Here is a 9,366-nt window from a genome sequence, read left to right on the forward strand (position 1 = left end):
AAGTCAGAACGCCTTCTCTATAGCACCCAGCCGTTTCTGTCCCTGGTTAAAGAGTGGTTCTGTTCTCCTCATTGTCCGAATACTATGTAATTACATATGGAAGAATCCTAAGGTGATTCTTTCTGCTTGACTTTTGAAGCAGAGTCTTGCTATGCAGCCCTGACTGGCATGGTACTCTGTGTTTAGCCCAAGCTGGCCTCAAATATATGCCAATCCTCTTAACTCAGTCTCCTAAGTGCTGGGAGTAAAGATACCACCATATGTGGCTTCAAAGTCAATTTTATTAATTTATTCATTTACAGGCAGGGCCTCAGGTGGCCCAGCCTGGCCTTGAACTGGCTATGTGCCTGACAATGATTTTGAACTCTGATCTACTTCCTCCCTTAGAGACCTGGGATTACAAGAATGTGCCACCATACCCAGACATATTTCTAGGTTTCATTTTAATATTCTCTTACTCTACAGCTCAAGCTGGCCTTTAAATTGACAACCCTCTTACCTCAGCCTTCTATGCGGAGAGATTACTGCTATAGACAATGATGCTCAGTAACTGTTCATATTTTTAACAAATGTTCCTCCTTCCTCCTTTGGCTGCCGTTGAAAACTGTACTTTGGGTTTCCAAGATTCCTTGGCACCAGAGAAGTCAAACTGATATCCACATGGTCATAAAAAAAAAAGGATGCAAAGGAACTAGGAAAAGGGCTAGAGCATAGCTTGTCGAGTGTCAGTGTGGCTGAGGTCTGACCCAAGCTCTTCCATCCCAGGCCTGGAACTCTTGTGTAGTGCATCTCACCTGAGTCTTGGTTTGTGTAGTACTCAAGGATCCAGGGTTCTGTTTAGATCAATGGGGCCAGAGTAGATCTGCCTGCATCCAAATAGAAGCTTGATGTGTCCTGAAAGCAGTGCCTCAGAGAGCATGCCCTGCTGACAGCTGGCGCCAGCTTGGGAAGTCCTAACATAGGCCCACTTGTTCAGTGTTCTAGAAGATATTGCTATGCACCCAAAACCTCAGCACAGAACTAGAGATGGACAAAATGCTACTCACTGTCTACCTACACATCTGTTGGAGAGCTTCACCATGGCGAAACAGATTTAATCTGTCTCAGGGGTGGGGGATGGAATGACGCAGGAAGGGTTAATCCCACTGACTGAGAATAAGACAACTACTACACTTTTTCAGCCAGATTTAAATCAAGATTTTACTAAATACGAGCCAAGATGGTGGACCCCAGCCAGATCCATACCCGGGATTCCCAGAGTATGGAGGTGAATTACATTAGTAAGGGTTTTATAAAAGCAAACCCCACAAGGCTGCAGTACCTCACACCTTCGTCCAATCAGGGACCAGCATGCACTCCTAGGTGCTTCCTTTTTCTTTCTTTTTTTTTTTTTTAAATTAATGCTTTTAACATGCCATGTATAATATTTTAATGTATTGCTATTTCCAAACTGAGATAGCTAACATTTATATAAATATACTCTGCTAATTTAGACCACATTAAGATTAATTAAGGCGGGGCTGGTGAGATGGCTCAGCAGGTAAGAGCACTAACTGCTCTTCGGAAGGTCCTGAGTTCGGATCCCAACAACCACATGGTGGTTTACAGCCATCCGTAATGAAATCTGATGCCCTCTTCTGGTGCGTCTGAAGACAGCTACAGTGAATTATGCCAGAGCAAACAGGGCCGGAGAGCGGGCTGGCAGAGGTCCTGAGTTCAATTCCCAGCAGCCACACACTGTATAGCTACAGTGTACTCACACACATAAAATAAATAAAATTTTAAAAAAAATTTTAAAAAAGGCGGTAGTGGCGCACGCCTTTAATCCCAACAGTTGCAAGGCAGAGGCAGGCAGATTTCTGAGTTCGAAGCCAGCCTGGTCTACAGAGTGAGTTCCAAGACAGCCAGAGCTATACAGAGAAACTCTGTTTCGATAAAAAACCAAACCAAACCAAAACAAAACAAAGCAAAATAAAAGATTAATGATACAGCTATTTAATACATCATATTGGTTAACTACTATATGAAAATAGGTATTTTTTCTTCGTCCAATCAGGGGCCAGCATACATCCTTAGGTCCTTCTTGCCTACATGCCTCCTGTGCAGTCAGGGCTTGTTTCTAGAAGTAAAGACTTGTATCTTAGTGTTATCTTAAGCGAACAACAGCCTCCAGCATTCCAGAAAGTCACCTGTCCTTGGGCAAGTAGGGCTTACAGGTTAGAAGCAATTTTTTTGTTTGCTTGTTTGGGATTTTTGGTATTTTGCTTTTGTTTTTTTCGAAACAGGGTTTCTCTGTATAGCCCTAGCTGTCCTGGAACTCACTCTGTAGACCAGGCTGGCCTTGAACTCAGAAATCCACCTGCCTCTGCCTCCCAAGTGCTGGGATTAAAGGTGTGTGCCACCACTGCCCGGCAGAAGCATTTTTATTTTATAGATCTCTTAAGTGTAGTAATTTAAAACAGAACTTTAGCCATCATGTTAGCTGTTACAGGAACATCTGCTGGTCTTAAAATGTTATGGCTAGAGCTGGAGAGATGGCTCAGTGGTTAAGAACACTGAGTGCTCTTCTAGAGGTCATGAGTTCAAATCCCAGCAACCACATGGTGGCTCACAACCACCCATAATGAGAGCTGGTGCCCTCTTCTGGTGTGTCTGAAGACAGCTACAGTGTACTTACATATAAATCTCTTTTTAAAAATGTTATGGCTAATGTAATTTTCTAAAAATATCATTCAGCCTGTCTCTCCTCCCACATGGAGCCCACAGGGATACAGGCAGAGAGAAGATAAAAAGCTGTGACCATAGACATCAACACTTTCCAGTGAGGTTCACTCAGCTCACACTCTGAGTTCCTAGCACATGGTTTCTAAAGTGACCCCTGGCTGCAAGCCCCTCCTGCCTGCTCTTCTGTAATTACTGGCAGCCAACCACAGCCTTTGAGGCAAGCGAAGCTTCAGACAGCATTGAGACAAGGTGTTTGTGGTCCTCAGCTTAAAGGACAGAGGAGCGTAAGCCATGCAATGGGAGGAAGAAGGAGGAGAAACGGGAGATACTAACTAAGTAGTCTGTAAATAAGATGTGCGAATCGCTTTTAACTTGATGACTGTCAAGTTGAGAAATGGTTTTTTTGTATTTAAATAGGTATGCTCATTTCAACGTTCTTTATTAATAAAAATGAATTTTTTAAAGATTTATTTATTTATTTATTTATTTTATGTAAGTATACTGTAGCTGTCTTCAGACACCCCAGAAGAGGGCATCAGATCTCATTACAGATGGTTGTGAGCCACCATGTGGTTGCTGGGAATTGAACACAGGACCTCTGGAAGAGCAGTCAGTGCTCTTAACCTCTGACCCATCTCTCCAGCTGATAAAAATGCATTTCAATGTCAAAAAAAAAAAAAAAAAAGACTTCTGGCTGCTCTTGCAAATGACCTGGATTCAATTCCTAGCACCCAAATGGCGGTTCGATGTACCTCCAGTCCCAAGGGATCTAATGCTCTTTTGGACTCTGCAGGCACTACATACCCACGGTACATAAATACATTCAGGCAACATTTTTTAGATATGTAAATAAAAACTCAAAAAAAAAAAAGGTTGAAGTGCAGAAGTCATTTTCAGGGGTCCAGGCCATTCATTGCACAATGTCTCAGAGCATTGACATTGCCAGCCTCCACCGGAATTGGCTTCCTGAAACCCACGTAAAGGGAGAAGAGAACCGACAACACACAGTTGTCCTCTGACCTCCGAACATATCTGTGCTCCTCTTCCCACATTCTGTACAAACACAGTAATACGGGCCAGCAAGATGGCTCAGCAGAGCCGGGCGGTGGTGGCATATGCCTTTAATCCCAGCACTTGGGAGGCAGAGGCAGGTAGATTTCTGAGTTCGAGGCCAGCCTGGTCTACAGAGTGAGTTCCAGGACAGCCAGGGATACACAGAGAAACCTTGTCTCGAAAAACCAAAAAAAAAAAAAAAAAAAAAAAAAAAAGATAGCTCAGCAGATAAAGGTCACCAACCTGTCACCTGAATTCAATCCCCAGCATCTACCTGGTAGATGGAGAAAACCAAGTCTCTAACATTGTCCTCTGATCTCCACATGAGCATCATGACATGTGTACCACACATACACATGCAAATAAATAACAAATGTTTTAAAGCAAAAACAAACAAACAAATAAAACAAAGAGGTCCTTTCAACCTGTCTCCTATGCCTCTGAGAGGTGGCCCTGCCCTGGTAGACAGAGAGGAGGACCCGGTGTTTGGGAAAATACCCCAGGGAGACAAGTGGATTTTGGTGCCAGATCTTGTAATACATGTAAGTCACATCTGGGCTGCTCCAGGTTACCAAGGCAACAGAAATCAGTGGAAAGGAACCTCCTCCAAATGAGGACTATTTATTTTGGGCAATTTTAAGGTTTTTGTGCTCTGGATAGGCGAAGATAAACATACCCAGACCTTCATTTGTAACCTATGGCTCAAACCAAGGCATGGGTGAATAAATACAGTTTTGTTTGTTCATTCATTTAACATGTACAACCCAAGGCACTTTGTTCTTTTTTTGTGGGAGGAGAGGATGTGTGGTTTTTGAGACAGGGTTTCTCTATGTAACAGTGTTGGCTGTATGTCTTAGGATTTCCACTGCTGAGAAGGCAATTCTTACAAGAGACAATACTTAATTGGGGCTGGCTTACAGGTTCAGAGGTTCAATCCACTATTGTCAGGGCAGGAAGCAAGGCAGTATGCAGGCAGACATGGTGCTGGAGAAAGAGCAAGAGCTGTACATCTTGATCCAAGGGCAGTCAGGAGAAGACTGACTTCCAGGCAGCTAGGAGGAGGGACTCAAAGCCCAACCCCACAGTGACACATTTCCTCCAACAAGGTCACATCTCCTTGGACCAAGCATATTCAAACCACCACAGTGTCCTAGAACTCACTTTGTAGACCAGGCTGGCCTCAAGGTCTCACAGAGGTCTGCCTGCCCTTAGAGACTAAAGGGGTGCACCACCACCACCTGGATACTTTACTTTGTTGATTTTTTTTTTTTTTTTTTTTTTACTATTTATTCATTTTATGTACACTGTGGCTGCCTTCAGATACACCAGAAGAGGGCATCAGATCCCATTGCAGATGGTTGTGAGACACTATGTGTTTGCTGGGAATTGAACTCAGGACTTCTGAGCCATCTCTACAGTCCTACTTTGTTGATTTTAAGATAGGTTTTTGCGCTAGACGGTGGTGGTCCACACCTTTAATCCCAGCACTTGGGAGGCAGAGGCAGGCAGATTTCTGAGTTCGAGGCCAGCCTGGTCTACAGAGTGAGTTCCAGGACAGCCAGGGCTACACAGAGAAACCCTGTCTTGAAAAACTAAAAAAAAAAAAAAAAAAAAAAAAAAAAAAAAAGGATAGGTTTTTGCTATGTATCCCAAGCTGGCTGATAGTCAATCTATAGCCAAGCTACCCTTGAACTTGTGGCAGTTATACTAGGATTACAAGTGTATACCACCAGCCGGGCAGCACTTGGGAGGCAGAAGCTGGCAGATTTCTGAGTTCAAGGCCAGCCTGGGCTACACAGAGAAACCCTGTCTCAAAAAAAACAAAAACAAGGGGCTGGCGAGATGGCTCAGCAGGTAAGAGCACTGACTGCTCTTCCGAAGGTCCTGAGTTCGGATCCCAGCAACCACATGGTGGCTCACAACCACCCGTGATGAGATCGGACGCCCTCTTCTGGTGGGTCTAAAGACAGCTACAGTGAGTTACACTGGAGAGAGCAGGGCCAGAGAGCAGTCACACCCATGAATGGCTCACAGCCATCTGCACAGCTACCGTGTACTACACATAAAATAAATAAATAAAATAAATCTTTAAAAAAAAAAACCACCGCCCAGTGGTGCCGCACGCCTATAATCCCAGCACTTGGGAGGCAGAGGCAGGCGGATTTCTGAGTTCGAGGCCAGCCTGGTCTACAGAGTGAGTTCTAGGACAGCCAGGGCTACACAGAGAAATCCTGTCTCGAAAAACAAGCAAACAAAACAAAACAAAAAACCAAAGAAACAAAAATAAAAACAAAAACCAAGTGTATCCCACCAAGCCTGGAACTGTGTTGCTGCTGAAGGGTTTGGGTCTGCTGTGTGTTTGAGAGGGGGTGTTTTTGTTTGTTTGTTTGTTGGGTTGGTTGCTTGGTTAATTTTTAAGGCTGGGTCTCACCGTCTAGACTAGACCACCCTTAAACTCTTAGGCTTCCTGCTTCAGCCTTTCCAGTGCTGGGATTACAGACCTGTGCCATCACAATGGACTAATGCTTTTTAAACATGCCTCTGGGAGGGCTGGAGAAATGACTCAGTGATTAAAGCTATATACTCCTTTCAGAGAGGAATGGCTTTCAATTTTCAGGACCCATGTCATGAGACTAAAAACAAATTATAACTCCAGTTCCAAGGGGATCTCAAAGATGCCCTCTTCTGGACTCTGGGGACATCTACACTAACACATTCATATTCACACATACACATAATTTCTTTAAAAAAAAAAAAAGGCGCCGGGCAGTGGTGGCACATGCCTTTAATCCCAGCACTTGGGAGGGAGAGGCAGAAGGATTTCTGAGTTCAAGGCCAGCCTGATCGACAGACTGAGTTCCAGGACAGCCAGGGCTACACAGAGAAACCCTGTCTCAAAAAAAAAAAAAAAAAAAAAAAAATCTGCATCTAGGGGGCTGGAGAGATGGTTCAGTGGTAAAGAGCACTGACTGCTCTTCCAAGAGGTCAAGAGTTCAATTTCCTGCAACCACATGGTGGCTCACAACCATCTGTAGTGGGACCCGATGCCCTCTTCTGTTTGAAGACAGCTACAGTGTACTCATATACATAACAATAAATAAATAAATAAATAAATAAATAAATAAATATTAAATAAAAAAACAGAGGACCCTGGTTTGATTCCCAGCATTCACATGGTGACTTACAAACATCATAATTCCAGCCAAGTGGTGGTAGCACACGCCTTTAACATGGGTGGCAGAGGCAGGCAGATTTCTGAGTTCGAGGCCAGAGGCCAGCCTGGTCTACAGAGTGAGTTTCAGGACAGCCAGGGCTACACAGAGAAACCCTGTCTTGAAAATCCAAAAAAAAACAAAAAACAAACAAAAAAAAATCCCCCAGAAACGAAAGCTGCAAACCATAGTGTCTTCATGAATATTTCAGGAACAGATATACATTTAACTCCATGCAATATTTTAAATGCTTCTGGCAGCCAGGCCTAGGCATGAATGCCTATAAATCCAACTGAGGCTGAGGTAAGAGAATTACAAGTTCAAGATCTGTCTAGACCATTTAGTGAGACCCTACCTCAAAATAAAAAGTACAAAAAGAGTCCTGGAGGCCCTGGAGAGATGGCTCAGTAGTTAACTACACTACCTGTTGCTCTTGCAAAGGACACAGGTTTGGTGCCCAGCACCTACATGGTGATAACAAGTGTCTGTAACTGCAGTCCCAGGGACTCCAACCCAGTATCCTCTCCTGGCTGGCCTCCATGGATAACAGGCATGCACATAATACACATATGCACGCAAGCACATACATACATACACACACACATATACATATTCATATACATATATATGACAAAATTGAACAAAAAAGTTGGAGATGAGCTAAGCAGTAGTGTGTTTGCCTAGCATGTGTCAAAGTTCAATCTCTAGTACCCAAAAATAAATAATAAAATGCTCCTGGCATTTTTTTTTTTTTTGAGACAGGGTTTCTCTGTGTAGCCCTGGCTGTCCTGGAACTCACTCTGTAGACCAGGCTGCCTCGAACTCAGAAATCTGCCTGCCTCTGCCTCCCAAGTGTTGGGATTAAAGGTGTGTGCCACCACTGCCCAGCTGCTTCTTGCATTTTATTTTTGTCTTTAGGACAGTTGTGTTGTTGATTCCTCTTACTACGAAGCCCAAGCTGGCTTCAAATGTATGGTCCTCCTAATTCAAGTTCCTAAGCGCCAGCCTTACAGGTGCACACCATGATGTTGTGACAGGGATTTCAGAGATTGTTAATATGAATAGAGATAATGTAGTTCTTTACCCACTACTATGTTGTAAAATATTTCCACAGAGTGATATAGGCAGGTTCAGGAGCCAGATGGTGTATGCTGGAGCTAATGCCACTATCTTCCTAGCCATACAAACCTGGCCTTTCTCACCCTGCTGTCCATCCTCCCAGCCTTGTCAATAGGAAAAGGACACTTGCTAAGGATGCCTGTGACTAAGAAGTCGCCATGGTTGTGTTAGGCCTGCAGGCCAACAGAGCAAGCGCTATAGGTTTCTCTGAGCCAAACGGACCTCTACACACAGGCTATGACACTGGTTTTACTCTGGATGGAACATGGTCTGGCTTTAAAGCAATTGCTTCTGAAGCCAGCTGCCTTACTGTAGAAGAACCCGTTAAGGGGCTGCAGAACAGAGCCTTTACCCAGTTTACCCAGTTCCCTGTTTAGATGGGTATGGAAACACACACCTTTTATCCCAGCTCTTGGGAGGGAGATTCAGTCAGATCTCTGTAAGTTCTAGGCCAGTAAGGACTACGTATAGGGTTAGAGAGGTAGCTCTGGTAAGAGCACAAACAACAAACAGCGCCAGGCAGTGGTGGGGCATGCCTTTAATCCCTCCCCTCCAGCCCTCCCCCCCAAAAAAGAACACAAGCAGAGGACCTGAGTCCAATCTCCAGCACTCATGTTAGCTATCTTTACAATACAAACACACACAGACCCATACACACCTTTTTTTTTTTTTAGATTTATTTTATTTCATTTTTATGTGTATGACACTGTAGCTGTACAGATGACTGTGTTCCATCATGTGTGTGGCTGCTGTTGATCTCAGGACCTCTGCCAGCCCCGCTCGCTCCGGCCCCGCTCGCTCCGGCCCCCGCTTGCTCCGGCCCCGCTCGCTCCTGTAAGGCGCACCAGAAGAGGGCGACCGATCTCATTATGGGTGGTTGTGAGTCACCATGTGGTTGCTGGGATCCGAACTTAGGACCTTCGGAAGAGCAGTCAGTGCTCTTACCCGCTGAGCCTTCTCGCCAGCCCCTTTTTTATTTTATTTTTTTGTTTTTTCGAGACAGGTTTTCTCTGTGTAGTCCTAGCTGTCCTGGAACTCACTGTGTAGACCAGGCTGGCCTCAAACTCAGAAATCCGCCTGCCTCTGCCTTCCAAGTGCTGGGATTAAAGATGCGCCACCACCACCGTCCGGCTCCACACACACTTCTTAAAATTTAAAATATTTAAGTTACTCTGTGTGTGTGTGAGAGAGAGAGAGGGAGAGAGAGGGAGAAAGAGAAAGAGAGAGAGAGAGAGAGAGAGAGAGAGAGAGAGAGAGA

General features: G+C 44.5%; 1 protein-coding gene across 1 annotated transcript in view; it reads right to left on the reverse strand.

Annotated features, from left to right (window-relative positions):
* Positions 1-8,881: 8,881 nt before the first annotated feature.
* The window catches only part of Decr2 (2,4-dienoyl-CoA reductase 2), a 13,968-nt gene continuing 13,483 nt past the window's right edge, over positions 8,882-9,366 (reverse strand). Inside the window, exon 9 of the mRNA XM_031353906.1 lies at positions 8,882-8,940. The gene's annotated coding sequence lies outside the window, so the exon portion shown is untranslated. The remainder of the gene's footprint in view (positions 8,941-9,366) is intronic.

Source organism: Mastomys coucha, unplaced genomic scaffold (genome assembly GCF_008632895.1).
Source record: "Mastomys coucha isolate ucsf_1 unplaced genomic scaffold, UCSF_Mcou_1 pScaffold5, whole genome shotgun sequence".
In the NCBI taxonomy this organism is placed as follows: domain Eukaryota; kingdom Metazoa; phylum Chordata; class Mammalia; order Rodentia; family Muridae; genus Mastomys; species Mastomys coucha.